Source organism: Ambystoma mexicanum, chromosome 1q (assembly GCF_040938575.1).
Source record: "Ambystoma mexicanum isolate Mex_15411 chromosome 1q, UKY_AmexF1_1, whole genome shotgun sequence".
Taxonomy (NCBI): Eukaryota; Metazoa; Chordata; class Amphibia; order Caudata; family Ambystomatidae; genus Ambystoma; species Ambystoma mexicanum.
Genome location: NC_090922.1, coordinates 1,115,407,498 through 1,115,425,747, shown reverse-complemented (window position 1 = coordinate 1,115,425,747; position 18,250 = coordinate 1,115,407,498). Strand labels below are relative to the sequence as shown.

Sequence of the window (18,250 nt, the reverse complement as noted above, 5' to 3'; positions counted from 1 at the left end):
TATTGTCCATCATAATCGGGACATTCTTCCCCCATACAGACGGCAGAAAAGCCTTCAGGGCTAGCCTGACAGCCCGCAGCTCTAACAGATTGATGTGGAGTGTGGACTCCGACGGAGACCAATGACCACTGACTGTCAGTTCGTTGGCATGAGCTCCCCAACCCGTGAGGGATGCGTTCGTCACGATCGTCACCTCCGGCCATGGTTGCCAAAATGGAGCCCCTTTGAATAGATTTCCTTCGATGGCCCACCACAGAAGGTCCAGGGTGACCGAGGGCGGAATCTGAACGGGGTCCGACGTCCTGCCGGGGAACTGCGACCACTGCATCTTGAGTGCCCACTGCAGCTACTCATCCGCAGCCTGGCCTCTGGCACCAGTAAAATGCAGGATGCCATGAGGCTGAGCAATCTCAAGAACTCAAACGCCGGGAGACTCTGGGCATGTTGAAACTTGTCCACCATCTGTAGAATGTGATGAGCCCTCACCTGGGGAGGCGAACACTGCCACAGGGATGTGTCGACCACTGCTCCGATGTACTGGAGCCGCTGGGTAGGTGTCAAACGAGACTTCTTTAAGTTGAGGGAGAAGCCCAGCTTGTGAAGGGAGTGGCAGGTGATGGACTAGTGATCCAGGTCTATCTCGGGAGAGCGACCCTGATCAATCAATCGTCCAGGTAGGGGTAGAGGTGAATCCCCCCCTTTCCTGAGATACGCTGCCACCACCACCATCAGCTTGGTGAAGACCCTCGGGGGGTGGAGGTCAATCCGAACGGAAGGACCCGAAACTGAAAATGCGAGTCGCCAACCGCGAACCTCAGGTACTTCCTGTGCTTGGGATGAATCGGCACATGAAAGTAAGCATCCTTGAGGTGGAGAGACACCAACCAATCCTGAGGAGCTTGTTCAAACCATGCAAGTCCATGATGGGTCTCAATCCTCTGTCTTTTTTCGGGATAAAAAAATATGGGGAATACCATCCCTTGTTCCTCTGCGCTATAGGCACCAGTTCTATGGCGCCTTTCTCTAGTAGGGATAAGATTTCGGGCGCAAGGAGCGGATCCAGACTCTTCAAAGAGAACTTCCCCGGTGGATTGTCGTGAGGCCTCTGCCGGAAAGGAAGACCGTAGCCGTGGGCTATGATCTCCAGAACCCACACATCTGAAGTAATGACACGCCATTCTACAAGATGTTGCGCCAGCCTTCCCCTAACTGGCGAACCATGGGCCATGGCCTCATTACTGAGCGGCTGCGCCTGAGGGCAAGGATGCAACTGCCCGAGCGGCTTTGGCACCCCGAGTACCTTGCTTTCCACCTCTGGTACTCCTACGTTGGCCCCTTTGACTGGCAGCTCCCCTCGATCTACGAAAGGAAGAGTAGTATCGAAAGGACCTTCCCCTCCATTGCTGTCCCCTAGGCCGAAAAGGCAGAGGTTGACGCACTGCAGCGCTCAAGGACTTTGCTGCAGCTTTGGAGGTCTGCAACCTCTCAAGGCTCTTGTCAGCCTTGCTGCCAAAAAGATGCACACCATCAAAGGGCATGTTGAGAAGCCGGGACTGTACATCAGGAGCAAACCCTGACTTCCGCAACCACGCAAACCTGCGCATCACGGTGCTCGCTGCCATGGACCGACTGACACAGTCTGCCACATCCAGACCCGACTGAACGGTCTCACACATGCCATCCTTGCCATCCTGAACGAGGGCAAGAAAACCATCCCGTTCCTCCCCTTTGGGAATATGTTCAGCCGCCAACAACACACAATTCCACAGAGTGTGCGTGAATCTTGCAAGGGCACAAAATCCCTTCTTCGGCCAACCATCAAAGCGTTTGTCGTCCCTATCGGGAGGGATCGTAGGGTACGCTGCCTGCTTTGCTGGGGCCGTAGCCATCTGCACCACCAAATTCTCTGGAGTAGGGTGCGTAGACAAGTAGCAGGGGTCACCACTGGCTGGATGTTATTTTTTCGGCAAAGACTTGTTCACTGCCGGGAGACTCTCCGGCGCAGTCCAAGCTGCCGCCACCCCTCTTTGTAAGGCCATGTGAAATGGCAACACCGGGTCAGTGGGCGGACCTTGGTCAAGAATATCTGTCCAGTCAACCTGCAGAAAATCCACAGGTGGAGCAGACCACCCCAGATACTCTGTCACCCTCGACATGAGGCGCCTGTACAAAGAGTCAGCATTCGTACGAGGCTCAGGCCTGCCAAACTCAACCTCCGGGGAGGTATCAAGACCACTTGTGTCATGTAAAAATTGACAAAGGTCTTCCACTTGGCTATGACCAGACAACAGGTCATCAGGAACCTTAGAAGGCACCTCATCCTCAGACACTTCCACAACCTCTGGAATGTACTCCAAGGGTTGGAACAAGTCCACCCTGGGAGGAGGAACAGAGTATGGTTGGGGTATAGGCCGCACAGACTTGCTGAGCGCCTTCCTATGAGCTTTCACAGCTCTACGGGGTACCGCCGGCAAAAATTCCTCAAAAGGCGCCGAAGGCACCGATGGGAGTGGCGGCGATGGTGACCGAGGCGTCGATGACTTCGACAGCGGCTTTGAGTTCGGAGCCCAGAGCGCATCCTTCGACAGCCTCGGTGCCGATGGCTTCCTCTGAGCCAGAGCCTCGAAAAATTCCCTCGACGGACATGGCGCCGATGGCATAGATGCCTTCTTCGAAGGCCTCACAGGCTCCAACGGTCTCGATGGCGTCGAAACCGGAACCTGGAGCGGGCACGATGGCGATCCTCCTTGTCCGACCGGGACCTCAAAGGTTCCCGGTGATCGCGCCGACCGTCCGAGCCCGAAGGCGTGCGAGCGCTGGCCCTAGAGCGTTCCGTGCTGGCTTCTCTTGAAGGCGCGGTCGGAACGGTGCCCTGTGACTCAAAAATCACCAATCATCTCCTTACGGAAGGAGTCCCATTCCTCCAGAGATGAATGCTGAATGGGACAAGCAACCCGCCTCAGACAAGGACGGGGAAGGCGACAGATGACGGCACTTACATGCATGCCTCGAAGAGGCCGAGGAATGGCGGGACCCACTCCTGGAATGAGACCCCCAGGACTTACGCCTACGCGGAGAGTCGCCCCTCGAATCATCGGTCGAGAGTCCAGCGGATTTTGACTTTCGGGGTTTGGAAACCCTACCCGTCACAGCTTCTTCTTCCGCTCCCGCAAGGCCTTCGACGTCAAAGACTGGCATTCGTCACAGTCATCTGTGGCGTAGCTCTCACCGAGCCACCAAAGGCAGACGTTGTGCGGATCTGTCAGAGACATCTTGGAACCGCAGTCCCAACACTTCTTGAAGCCCGACTTCGGGGTAGCAGAAGACGAAGACATACTTTGATACAACGATATTCGAAGAACCGATTAACAAGAGAGAACCGAGGCGCACCGATATTTCGAAGCGAACACGTTTTCGTAAAAAACAGAGCGTTTGCCACCGCGTTTTCGTCTCCAGCCAGATGAACTGCCGAGATCGAAATTTCCTGCTGGATGGCCCAGAACCTGAGCTGCATCGCCTCCCTGCACAGTGGGAGTGACCCTGCCCCCCCTTTTTGTTGAGGTAGTGCATGGCCACTGTATTGTCCATCATAATCGGGACATTCTTCCCCCATACAGACGGCAGAAAAGCCTTCAGGGCTAGCCTGACAGCCCGCAGCTCTAACAGATTGATGTGGAGTGTGGACTCCGACGGAGACCAATGACCACTGACTGTCAGTTCGTTGGCATGAGCTCCCCAACCCGTGAGGGATGCGTTCGTCACGATCGTCACCTCCGGCCATGGTTGCCAAAATGGAGCCCCTTTGAATAGATTTCCTTCGATGGCCCACCACAGAAGGTCCAGGGTGACCGAGGGCGGAATCTGAACGGGGTCCGACGTCCTGCCGGGGAACTGCGACCACTGCATCTTGAGTGCCCACTGCAGCTACTCATCCGCAGCCTGGCCTCTGGCACCAGTAAAATGCAGGATGCCATGAGGCCGAGCAATCTCAAGAACTCAAACGCCGGGAGACTCTGGGCATGTTGAAACTTGTCCACCATCTGTAGAATGTGATGAGCCCTCACCTGGGGAGGCGAACACTGCCACAGGGATGTGTCGAGCACTGCTCCGATGTACTGGAGCCGCTGGGTAGGTGTCAAACGAGACTTCTTTAAGTTGAGGGAGAAGCCCAGCTTGTGAAGGGAGTGGCAGGTGATGGACTAGTGATCCAGGTCTATCTCGGGAGAGCGACCCTGATCAATCAATCGTCCAGGTAGGGGTAGAGGTGAATCCCCCCCTTTCCTGAGATACGCTGCCACCACCACCATCAGCTTGGTGAAGACCCTCGGGGGGTGGAGGTCAATCCGAACGGAAGGACCCGAAACTGAAAATGCGAGTCGCCAACCGCGAACCTCAGGTACTTCCTGTGCTTGGGATGAATCGGCACATGAAAGTAAGCATCCTTGAGGTGGAGAGACACCAACCAATCCTGAGGAGCTTGTTCAAACCATGCAAGTCCATGATGGGTCTCAATCCTCTGTCTTTTTTCGGGATAAAAAAATATGGGGAATACCATCCCTTGTTCCTCTGCGCTATAGGCACCAGTTCTATGGCGCCTTTCTCTAGTAGGGATAAGATTTCGGGCGCAAGGAGCGGATCCAGACTCTTCAAAGAGAACTTCCCCGGTGGATTGTCGTGAGGCCTCTGCCGGAAAGGAAGACCGTAGCCGTGGGCTATGATCTCCAGAACCCACACATCTGAAGTAATGACACGCCATTCTACAAGATGTTGCGCCAGCCTTCCCCTAACTGGCGAACCATGGGCCATGGCCTCATTACTGAGCGGCTGCGCCTGAGGGCAAGGATGCAACTGCCCGAGCGGCTTTGGCACCCCGAGTACCTTGCTTTCCACCTCTGGTACTCCTACGTTGGCCCCTTTGACTGGCAGCTCCCCTCGATCTACGAAAGGAAGAGTAGTATCGAAAGGACCTTCCCCTCCATTGCTGTCCCCTAGGCCGAAAAGGCAGAGGTTGACGCACTGCAGCGCTCAAGGACTTTGCTGCAGCTTTGGAGGTCTGCAACCTCTCAAGGCTCTTGTCAGCCTTGCTGCCAAAAAGATGCACACCATCAAAGGGCATGTTGAGAAGCCGGGACTGTACATCAGGAGCAAACCCTGACTTCCGCAACCACGCAAACCTGCGCATCACGGTGCTCGCTGCCATGGACCGACTGACACAGTCTGCCACATCCAGACCCGACTGAACGGTCTCACACATGCCATCCTTGCCATCCTGAACGAGGGCAAGAAAACCATCCCGTTCCTCCCCTTTGGGAATATGTTCAGCCGCCAACAACACACAATTCCACAGAGTGTGCGTGAATCTTGCAAGGGCACAAAATCCCTTCTTCGGCCAACCATCAAAGCGTTTGTCGTCCCTATCGGGAGGGATCGTAGGGTACGCTGCCTGCTTTGCTGGGGCCGTAGCCATCTGCACCACCAAATTCTCTGGAGTAGGGTGCGTAGACAAGTAGCAGGGGTCACCACTGGCTGGATGTTATTTTTTCGGCAAAGACTTGTTCACTGCCGGGAGACTCTCCGGCGCAGTCCAAGCTGCCGCCACCCCTCTTTGTAAGGCCATGTGAAATGGCAACACCGGGTCAGTGGGCGGACCTTGGTCAAGAATATCTGTCCAGTCAACCTGCAGAAAATCCACAGGTGGAGCAGACCACCCCAGATACTCTGTCACCCTTGACATGAGGTGCCTGTACAAAGAGTCAGCATTCGTACGAGGCTCAGGCCTGCCAAACTCAACCTCCGGGGAGGTATCAAGACCACTTGTGTCATGTAAAAATTGACAAAGGTCTTCCAATTGGCTATGACCAGACAACAGGTCATCAGGAACCTTAGAAGGCACCTCATCCTCAGACACTTCCACAACCTCTGGAATGTACTCCAAGGGTTGGAACAAGTCCACCCTGGGAGGAGGAACAGAGTATGGTTGGGGTATAGGCCGCACAGACTTGCTGAGCGCCTTCCTATGAGCTTTCACAGCTCTACGGGGTACCGCCGGCAAAAATTCCTCAAAAGGCGCCGAAGGCACCGATGGGAGTGGCGGCGATGGTGACCGAGGCGTCGATGACTTCGACAGCGGCTTTGAGTTCGGAGCCCAGAGCGCATCCTTCGACAGCCTCGGTGCCGATGGCTTCCTCTGAGCCAGAGCCTCGAAAAATTCCCTCGACGGACATGGCGCCGATGGCATAGATGCCTTCTTCGAAGGCCTCACAGGCTCCAACGGTCTCGATGGCGTCGAAACCGGAACCTGGAGCGGGCACGATGGCGATCCTCCTTGTCCGACCGGGACCTCAAAGGTTCCCGGTGATCGCGCCGACCGTCCGAGCCCGAAGGCGTGCGAGCGCTGGCCCTAGAGCGTTCCGTGCTGGCTTCTCTTGAAGGCGCGGTCGGAACGGTGCCCTGTGACTCAAAAATCACCAATCATCTCCTTACGGAAGGAGTCCCATTCCTCCAGAGATGAATGCTGAATGGGACAAGCAACCCGCCTCAGACAAGGACGGGGAAGGCGACAGATGACGGCACTTACATGCATGCCTCGAAGAGGCCGAGGAATGGCGGGACCCACTCCTGGAATGAGACCCCCAGGACTTACGCCTACGCGGAGAGTCGCCCCTCGAATCATCGGTCGAGAGTCCAGCGGATTTTGACTTTCGGGGTTTGGAAACCCTACCCGTCACAGCTTCTTCTTCCGCTCCCGCAAGGCCTTCGACGTCAAAGACTGGCATTCGTCACAGTCATCTGTGGCGTAGCTCTCACCGAGCCACCAAAGGCAGACGTTGTGCGGATCTGTCAGAGACATCTTGGAACCGCAGTCCCAACACTTCTTGAAGCCCGACTTCGGGGTAGCAGAAGACGAAGACATACTTTGATACAACGATATTCGAAGAACCGATTAACAAGAGAGAACCGAGGCGCACCGATATTTCGAAGCGAACACGTTTTCGTAAAAAACAGAACTGAGGCTACGGGTGTCGTGCGTCTTACTTATAACATCCAGTGACGTCAACCGTCGGAGGAGGTCCTCGAGGGAGCGTATCGACGCAGGACACCTACGCCGAAAAAGTTTTCCGAAGCAGCACAGCTGTGGTGATTACTGTCAAAGATGTGGAATACGTCGGAGGACACAATCCCCTCCTCGAACACCCAGTTTTAGAAGTGCTGTGTCAGATATGGAACACAAAAAATTCACACATGAGGGGAATTACATCCTGGCCCTCACCTCTCAGTTGCATCTGGCCCCCTCCCATTAGGGACTCGATCATGGACCCAAGCCGCTTTAAACCACAATACGAAGAGGGTCTAGTTAGGGCAGGCCAAATGTGGAAAGATGGGGTCTTCCTAACTAAGGAAGAATTGGAAAATGGCGACAGGGCCTAGGTATTAAGCCACTCCCGTACCTGCAGCTGAAGGGGGTCCTTACAGATTCAAAATGGAAAGGGCAGCTGCATCGCCCCCTCAACGCCTTTGAAACATACTAAACACCCACCAATGCACAAAGGTCTCATAACAAAAATATGCAGAGCCCTTCTAGACAGGGGTCACCTGCCACCACCACCACGAACTAAAGCCGAATGGGATGAGACCCTAGAATGGGAAGACAACCACGAGGGATAAGAAGCTATTTATAGAGCAGTCTGGATATCATCCATCGCAGTACAATATAAAATGCACAATTGCAGAATCCTAGCACAATGATATTTAACCCCCCCCACCCGCAACGCTTGGCTAAAATGTATGCAGGCATCTCCCGTTACTGCTGGAGGCGATGCACTCAAATAAGCAGCTATTGGCCTCAGTTGTGTAGATGCTCTAGCATGCAAACATATTGGAAAGAAATCCTGGGGTGGATCTACCAGATGGCAGTCCTGGTCATTGGGCAGGATCTCGGCGGATCCGAGATCCGGCACCAGATGAGTAGCCGGATCTCGGCATCCGGCCAGAGTCAGCCACCCAAGCCCATGAACCGCGACGGAAAACGCAAAAAGAAGAAAAAAAAGCCTGCATTGCCTTTTATCGCGACTTTGGCACTGGTGTGTAATGCACAATGCTCGCTACATGTACAACCCATTAATTTCAGTTGTACATGTAGCGAGTATTGTGCATTACACACAAGGTTGACCTGTCTCTACTAGCTCTAAATTCCACTTGTTCTATACCTATTTTAGCATGTGGTTAGATTCATCTTCCTCATGGTCAATTTTCAGTAGAAGGACAATGCAAGCCTCAACTTTCGGCTGTATCTTCCAGCCACCTGAACTGATTGGACCCAGAGGGGGAGGAGGGTTCACGGGGGAGGGGAGGACGCTATTGTTTGAAAACTGTTAAAACCTTACCTTGTTTATCAAATGCAGAATTGATGACACAATGGAATATGGCAATGGTCATGTTATGCTTTTGTTGATCACAATAAAAATACATTAAAAAAGAAAAAAATATCCTAGAATCGCCCGGGAAGTTGATGAGAGATGCTTGCATGGGAGGAATGGGTGGGCCTAGAACAGACAAGGACGCAATCGCCCTTACAATTCTTGCCATACATGACAACCACGGCATCAAAAACATTGGTCCTCGTTATCATCCACCTAAGTCACGTTAGACTACTGGTGAATGGCATTGCGAACCAAAGGAATCTCCACAGGCTTGAGCACACTAACCCCAGAATTCAATAATCTGGACTTTACCCCGGGGCTCAGACGAACGGATTTCAAAAGCTGGACACAAGGAGGGCTACAACATGTCTCAAAACTGTTTAAATATACTTTTCCACTAACCTTCCTCGACTGTAAAGAGACATTTCCAGTCACAGAGGGAGAAAGGTTCAGATATTGTCAAATTAGGCACTGGATCATCCACCCACAGGTTAAGCAGTCAGCGATGAGAATGCCCTGCAACCTAGAACTTACCATTGGGCATGGATCAGATGGGGGTTGCATTTCCAGACTATATAGGATTATGAGAACTGAGATGCATGTGAACAGACCTACCTACATGAGCAGCTGGGAAACTGATTTGGGCAGACCAATTGAGGACCACACTTGGCTAGACATATGGGTTTGAAATTACACCTCCTCCAGATATGTTACAAATAGAGAGTGTATGTTTAAAATGACATTCAGATGGTAATACCCCCCTACCACATTGCATACAATCAAATGCTCCATTGATCCCAACTACTGGCATAAGTGTGGCCTTCTGGGTTCTTATTTCCACATGTGGTGGGACTGTCCTATCATCCAAATTTATTGGGAAAGAATCTTAGCAACCATCACAAACGTAACAGGGGCCCAACTACGTATGGAGCCTGCCGTCATTTTAATAGGGGCTCCTAGCGAGGGTATATATCCGAAGTCAGGGATGGCTGCCAAACTGCTCACCCTCTTATTAATGGCAGCGAGAATCACGATTACTAGATTTTGAAAAAATGGAAGAAGGTGCACTGGTTGCAATGTGGTGGGCTAAAGTGTGAAACACATTGGTGGCAGAGAAAGTTACAACTTCCATGGACAACCAACTCCATAGGTTTGCAGACATCTGGTCACCTGTGCTTGATTTTGACCAAAACTGCCGAACTCAAACACACAAACCAGGGTTTATAAAACATTTCTTGCAGCTCTGAGTGCAAGGGCCTTGTATAGGGAATGGAAAGTTGGGAGGCGGAGCAGGGGTCGAGGGAGACGATGGGAGGGATCGGATAGACTTGAGCTAAATACATTTGTTTCACCTATCTGATGCAAAGATTAATACTGTTGCAGCCGACCTTGGTTAAATAAAGTTGGTAAAAAAAAGAATAACAGTGGGCCTCATTACGACCCAGGCGGTAAGTTACCGCCTGGGCCGTGACTTTACCACCATGGCGTAAACTACGTTTACGCCATGGTGGTTGGCGGACTTACCGCCCCATTCCGACCTTGGCGGGGCGGTAAGTCCCCAATCCCCATTTACCCTTCCCCATTCCCATTTTTGCCCCATAGGGCATAATGGGAGTGGGGAAGGCGTTAATTACGCCACCGTAAATTACGGTGGCGTAATTAACTCCATGGTCCCTTAGCGCCATGGATTTTAACACCTGCTAGAAGCAGGTGTTAAATCCGCCATGGCGCTAAGGGACCTCGTACTCAGGCGGTAAGGGTTGGCGCTGTTTACGCTGCCGTAAACCCCTTACCGCCTGGGTCGTAATGAGGCCCAGTATCTTTAACATCCTCTTCACCGTAAGGAACAAAACAGCCTTTTGAATCATAGATATCTAGTCCAAGCTAAAGGAACAATTGTGGCATGCAATTGTTTAAGGGTAGAAGGAAATGGTGGGTGCTACCATTTTACAAAGACAATTAAGAAATGGCGACTTCCGGTATTGTGTCAATCCCCATACCAGTGTCCAAGTTATTGTTCAATAAAGGCAAATATGCATACTGAGCTATTAAGGTATCTTGGTGAGTTAAGTGCTCACCTCAGAAATCTGTGTGCAACCCGCAAACCCAAGATACAAAGGTTTGTATCTTGAGAAGACTTCCTCTGCCCTTCATTCTCCCAAGTTAATACATTGAGTAGTATAATTATATTAGGAATACCTTTGTGCAGCATTTCCACCATAGTGTGTTGGTACCCACCTTACGCTAATCAGTCTACACCCACTCCAAAAAGAGCAGTTGGCCCTGTCCTGCTAGGGGTCATCACCTTTATATGCAATAACAAGCCATTACTGGTGTTGTTCACCCTCATTGGGTCCTGTCAGCAATGATTAGGTAGTATTGTTATTCATTGTAAGTAACAGATCAAAGATTTTCAGTTATCATAGATGGATGCCTTAATTTTGCTGAGAAAGCTTTGATTAACCCTTTGAGTGTCTGCACCATCGGAGGCCTAGAGTGTGGGTGCAAAACAATTTATCCCAGGGATCCGATTGTGGCCAGAGAAAATACTGCACCGCCTACCAAATAAGGGCATACGTATACACCATATGAAAACAACACTGCTGCTTTTTTAGGACGTAGATGTACGTTATATGGGTACCCAATGGGTCAAGGGAAGACTACCATAGGTTATAACATTACTTTGGAGCTTGCATAGCAAAAATGTGGACAATCTCCTCTGGCTGTTTATGCTGTGATTCTGGGATGGAAGGTCCTGTGAAGGATCCCATGGGTTGATTGGCAGGATCATGGTGGAATGCTTTTGTTTCTACTCCAAGCTTCATTTACTGCGTCATCCTGAGATTTATTTTACTTGATGCGATAGTGATAGCTGTATTTCTGAATGACATTCGTTATGGAGAAATTTCCATAGCCCTCTGATGGATCGAACCAAAAGGTAGACCCCACAGCTCTATAATAGTAACTGTGGCAGAGCAGTGAAGGAGATGGCTGAAAATGAAGTGCAGTAAAACCCTACAGTCACCTCCAAAGAATACACTACATCGATATACTGAAAAATATAGCTTTTACTATAAACTCACACATCGAATATGTATTATATTGAATCAGTACTTTGGCTTAAACGTAACATCATAAAATCACAGTGCATTTATAAAAAACAGTAATGGTTAGTGAAGAGCCTACCAACTCCTAATATCTGATGTAAGCCCACTACCTGGTGGCAGGCACAATATGTATATGTTTAAGGGGGAGGGAAGAAAAGGAGAGAATAGGCAATAAAAACATACTTTTATATAGTCAAGATCAGCACCTAAAATGACACACAGAAAATAGTTGCAATACATTTCTATAGCTCTAATACATAGTAACATGAATGACAGAATTGTACACTATACATCAAATGTAGTAGCTAGAGGGAGAAAAGGGAACTAATGTTAATCTGGTCAGACTGCCTGAGGAACGGAAGATAACGACAACCTGGACGACTTCTTATATCCTTTGTGGCAGTCAGCACTCCATCTTGGGAATCCCAGAGGGTATCTCATTGAACAAGCCCACAGAGCACCAAGTCCAAAGCCGGCTAATTACACTTGCCACTGAATCATTACTGACCGCCTCTTGAATTTCCAGCATAAATTATCCATCTTGAAGTCTTATAGGCAGCACAGACCCATCCGGCTAGACAGGGTACAGATACAACTCTTCAAGGATTTTTCGGTGGAAGTGTCCAAGCGGAGGAGGGAGTTCAATCCGATCTTCGACAGACAAAGGATCAACGCATTGCTACTATTTTAAATTCCCAGCAATTTGATGCTTTCAACTGGGCGGGAATGGCACTCGTTTGACTCTCCGACGGAGGCCTGGCAATTTTAGGGCCGGCATGATATTCTGGGCCCAGATTCTATTTCTGTCCTATAACCACGAGCATCTAACGCAAACAAGGGAGATTTTGGGTGCAACCAACCCGAATGAGACCACGATCGCAAAAGAAAAAAGGCAGATAAGCTAGGGGCCCGGCACGATTAGCGGAAGGAAGAGGTGCAGGATAAGTCACCTACTTGAGGAGGCTATTGCTATATTTCAATGCAGCACTTAACCTCAACCGAGCTACAAAGCTAATTGTGGGACACATGCTTGTTTGGTTATAATGCTTGACAAATCTCCATTTTTTTTTTAAACCAGGGCTGATGCCGCTATTTCCATTCTGTTATAAGTGGCTCATCTTACCTCTTCAATGTAGCGATTGTTCTAAGCTAGTAAATGGTTATTACTTTCGAAACGTAAGTGAGATCAGAGGATTCTCGCCTATATGTTGCGCGATGGTTTTATCTTTTTGTTGTTGGGTTCCTTGCTTGGGAGCTCAATGTTTGAATGTTTTTCCTGTTCTTCTTTTAGGTTGGTGAGGTTGGGATGGTGGTCTTTGGCGTCCTGGGTGTGCAATGGGGAAGGATATAGATATGACTGGTGAGTGAACATCATGTTGATTTTAGCACTATTTGGGCTGGAAATACGATTGTGTGAAGGGGGAGGTGGCTGAATATTGGTGGACCACTTGTGTCTCTCATGGAGGGCCATTGCAGAATGTGGGTACTTGCGGGGGCCTAGCTTGAAGATATGACTGCTATTTCATGTATTCTTGAATATTCAGGCCTTGGGTGACCCGATAAAGCGCCGTAGAATGCTGAACCTGTTGCAGGATGATGGGGGGCAGGGGGTATTGTTTTTCTCCAGGAGACCCATCTGGATAAGGTCGAATCAGAGAAGTTGGCTTGGGGGTGGGTTGGGCAGGCATTTGATGCACCATTTCTACGCAAGAGAGGGGTATCCATCCTCATTCACAGACATCTGCCCTTCGCACCATTAGATACTGTGATCCAAATGGGCAATTTGTCATCGTGAAGGGAATGCTTTTCCAGCAGTGTATTACCCTTTTCAACATCTATGGTGCAATGGACGACAATGCTGGCTTCTACTCGCATGTCCTCACACTGAGTGCCCCATACATGGGCCTACTCCCTTTTATTGGGGAGGGCACCTCAACGTTGCCTTGTCACCAGACATTGATAGGCAGCCGCCTCCTTCTACGCATGCCACGCTTCCCAGAAACACCAGGGCTCTTCTGCTCCTGAAGGACGAGCTCAGATTGCGGGACGTGTGAAGGGAGTTGCATCCTCAACGACGAGATTTTTCCTTTTACTCGAACCATCATGGGAACTATGCTCATCTTGATTATTGGCTGCTAGTATCACTGATGCTGTCCATGGTTGATTTGTGCGAGATCCGACTCATTACTATACTGATCATGGCCAGATAGTGCTGAAGATATTGCTCCCAACAGAGCAGCACCAAGCCCTGCCCTGGAGGCTAAACCTAGAGGCCCTGTAGTATCTGACTTTGTGGAGCACTTTGGACAGCACTCGTACATGTTTTGGGAAGAAAATATGACTGAGGGCTTTATGGCTATGAGATGGTGGGATGCATTTAAAGCTTTGCTGAGAGGGCAATGTATCGCTAAATGGGTCTATGAGTTGAAGGGTTGGAAGCAACGCGAAAAGCAGCTACAAGAGTACCTTCTGGACCTGGAGCAGGCACATAAAGCTTTGCGGGATCGATCTCTTCTAGGTGAAATTAAACAATGTTCAAGGGAACTCGAGAAATGTACTACACTGAGAGAAAATAACCACCGCCCACAATGCCCAATAGCTGCCCTTTTGAAGGGGCGTCAGCGGGCACAATTCATTAATGCAGTTAAGTCTACTTTTGGACACTAAAGCTATAAATGATAGCTTTGTGGAGTTCTATTGAGAGCTCTATGCTGAGCCATCTATACCAGAAGCCGGCACAATCCCGGATTTTATCAATGGACTTAGCCTGCCTACTATATCTGAGGAGGACTTGTGCCTGCTGAATACCCCGATTGTAGATGGTGAAGTTATGGCTGCCGTGGCGGAATTACCCGGAGGGAAGGCCACCGGCCCTGATGGTCTCTCAATTGATCTGTATGAAGTGATGGTAGATAAAATGGCTCAGAAACTCGCAGCCGTCGTCAATGAGGTGAGGGATGCAAGACCCCTGCCAAGCTCATTGCTGGTAGCTAATCTTGTTTTTCCTAAACCTGGTAAGGATCCCACTGAATGAAGTGCGTATAGACCGATATCCCTTATCAATACAGATGCTACACTTCTCGTGAAATGCTTGGCGTGATGACTAGATAATGTCCTTCCAAAGTTGGTCCACTCGGATCAGACCGGTTTCATTCGCGGCCAAACTTCTTGCGATAATATGAGACGACACCTAAATGTAACTGCTGCAGAGGCAGACCGGCATGATATTAGTCTTTCCCTTGATGACGAGAAGGCCTTTGACTAGGGCAAATGGGACTATATGTTTGCCGTGCTGCGGGCCTTCGGCATCGAAGGATACTTCCTGAACATTGTAGGGTACTTTTACCATAATCCACAGGCGTCGGTAGTCACTAATGGATTTACCTCTGCTCCCTTTCATCTGTACTCAGGCACGCGACAGTGCTGTCGGTTATCGCTGCTTCTATACAGCTTGGCCATTGAACAGCTAGCGGCCAGGATTCAGTGGGACTCTGATCTAAAGTGTATTTCTTGAAAAGGGATCGAACATCGCATATCTTTATATGAGGATGTCCTTTTATATCTGGCTAAACAATGAGTTAAACTTCCACGGATCCAGTCAGTCAATCTTGCATGACCTTGACCCGATTACTGGCTACCAAGTCCATTACGATAAGTCGGAGGTACTGCCGCTACGCATTGGTATCCCCTGGGACCCTGGCAGAGGTGCTGCCGCTAAGCATTGATATCCCGTGGAACCCTAGGTAGCCCTGTTTAGATTGCAAAAGAATACCATCACATTTTTGGGGATTCAGGTTGGTTCTTTAGTGGGAACTCTGGTCCACAATAATGATCCAGCACTGGTTTCCAAAATTTGAAATGATTTGCATACGTTTTGCCCCCATCTCTGCAGGGTAGGATAAATGTTGTGAAAATGAATACCCTCCCTAAATTGGTTCATCTGGCACAAATTATTCCTTCCCCTATAGCACCAAAGATGAGATGGGAGCGCTAAAGGCACATTGGGAAATGAATATGGAGACATAGGAGAGCCAGACTAAAAACAGAGTGGCTGTACGCTTCCAAACAGGAATGCGGTCTCGCTATGCTCTCATGGCAAACCTACTTCTTGGAGGTACAGGCGTGCTGGATCAAGAGATGCTTGAATTCAAATGAGATAGCCAGCTGGCATAAAACCGAACGGGCTATACTGCAACCCCTCACTCCACAAGTGGCTGTGGCTCTCCCTTGGGCCGTCTTCCACGTCACATTGGACTGGATCCCATTGTGGGGCCCTTGTTATGAATTGGTCACAGTTGCTGAAGAAAACTGGAGTGGACACAAAGTCAGTTCCACCCTGGCTTTATGTCGGAGCGCTGCTTTTGACATGCCCGAAAGGTAAAGAAAGATGGGCCCGATGTGAAACCTGGCGGCAGGTGCACATATGGGATCTGTTTGAGGATACGACTCCATTGCCATTTGCCGAGGACAGGGTTTTAATGGGATTTGAGCAAACAGCTTAGCTAGAACACAGGGCAGTGGATCTCTCCGATTCAGGGCCAGACTACAGAGGCTACGTTTACTCGCAAACCCTCCAACTGCGAATTAGAATTGGAGGCAAACAGGTTAGAATTCCCTAAATTAAAGGGCTTTTATCGGCTTAGCATCCCGAATAACAGAGTGAGGAAAACAATATTGGCTGGACAATGGGAAGCGGAACTGGATATTCAAGTGGACTGTGCAGATGTACATACATTTTTCTCACTGATTGAGATGTCATACAACATGGTGGAATAGAGAATTTCAGTATAACATTATTCAACGGTATTGCTACATGCTGGTCAAGATGGGCGCAATTAAATTATTGGCATCCACCAATTACTGTAGGGGCTGTGGCAGCGAGGGTCGCTGGGGCATATATTCTGGTCCTGGCCGGTTGCCCACTGATTCTGGGGCTTGGTCAAAAAGAAGTTGTGCAGAATCCCCAGAGGCAACACCGATGTTAGGGCCGAGGTCTATGTTATTCGGGGCAGGGGTGGAGGATTGCCATGATGACAATGTGATTAGACTTTCGTATCCGATGTTGTTCGCTGCTAGGAAAAACATTCTCATTAAATGAAAGTCCCCGGAGGGCCCACATTTGAATATGTGGGAGGGACATGTTTTGAGTTTATGCAAGCATGAGAGGCAAGCCTATGTGAACCGTCAAGGAATGAAGAGAGCGCAGCAGCTTTGGGAACTGTATGGACAATACATCTGAACAGTCTTCTGTTGTCAGCAGAGCCTGTCCTCTACCGAGTACCAGCATGGTGGATGGGGGGTTTGGGTAAATAGGGGGAAAGGGAGGGAAATATTGTAGTGGTAAAGGGATACAGCTTGAACGCATATTATTTATGCTTCTGTCAGGATGTCTTTGTGTTCTTCTTCCCCTTATGTGCATTATATTCTCCAACTGTTCTTTTATTTTATTTTTTGAGAGACTGTTGTGCCCTCGGGAGACTGGGGGTTCTAATCCTACTTCTGTGAAACGTTTGGGCAAGGTAATTAGGACCCAGTTGTTGCATTTACTGTATGATCATTTTTCGCTAATAAAAAGATTTGAATAAAAAAATACTACAGCACACAGGGCCAGAGGGCCACCACACTTCAACAAACACAATGATACAAAAGTAACCAAAAGTGAAACATAGGGGAACACCATATCCATAAAATACAATCAAAATCAGAGGTGCAAGATAAAATTCCAGTTCTTTGGCCAAAAACTCTAAAGACCGAAGGGGGACCCCAACATTTTTTTCCATGTATGGATAAGACCTTTAAAGTCATGTTATGAGAGTTTTAGTTGTTTTCCAAGGTTCCCCATAGAAACACATGGGAGAAAGTCTGAAGCACAGCTGCAGCCATTTGATTAAATAATGCAAGTCTCAATTCTGCCCCATAGGTATGGACAAAGCCACAACCTACCCCAGGTGACACCAAAATAGAAAGAGTTTAAGACCCAGGAGCACCAGGAACCAAAGAAGCACAGCAGGATTCTGGTCAATGGAACTCTGGGCAAAACGTGCTAGTAAGGAGCCTGCAGAAACCATCGATAACGGAGCACAGGGACCCCCGAAGGTAAGTATCAAGAATAACTTAGCAGCCCAGGGCTCATAGGCACTACTCAAAGTGGGAGTTCCTGAAAACATGGCTCAGGAACGGCAAAACAGGAAGGACATCCAGCAGCCAAAAATAAAAACCGGAGCTAACGGTAAAGACACAGGACCCAGCCAGTATGGTCAGGCCTGGTTTTAAAATTGCTGCATGGCTTCAAGTCACAAATCCTCCACCAGGGACCAGCATAAACCGCTACTAAGCGTGCAGGGCTTGGCTTGGAGTGAGCCCATTGTTGCACAAAGACCATTTTAGGCCTGCCTTGTGGTTTCCCCAAACAAAGAAATGGACCAAAAATAAAATGGCCAAGAGCAACATTTAAAAAATGCATTAGTAATTTAATGGCTACCAAAAACTTACATTGAGGTACTAATGCGGTAAATCAGGCTGCATCCCTTGTAAATCCAAAACTAATTTAACCGGCTACCAGGACTCTCTAAAACCAATATAGGGGGATGTAATGACCCTGGTTCAAAATGGGGTGCTTAAAATGCACCACTGTCCTAGGCGCTAAATGGGGTACCTTGGGACCCTATTTCAAAAAGGGGTACAGTGGTTAAAGTGACAGGGCGTCTTCAGTAAATGTCACTC

General features: G+C 49.4%; 1 protein-coding gene across 4 annotated transcripts in view; it reads right to left on the bottom strand.

Moving 5' to 3' along the window:
- The window catches only part of WDR47 (WD repeat domain 47), a 1,275,124-nt gene that overhangs the window by 97,697 nt on the left and 1,159,177 nt on the right, over positions 1 to 18,250 (bottom strand). The gene's annotated exons all lie outside the window — the stretch shown is intronic.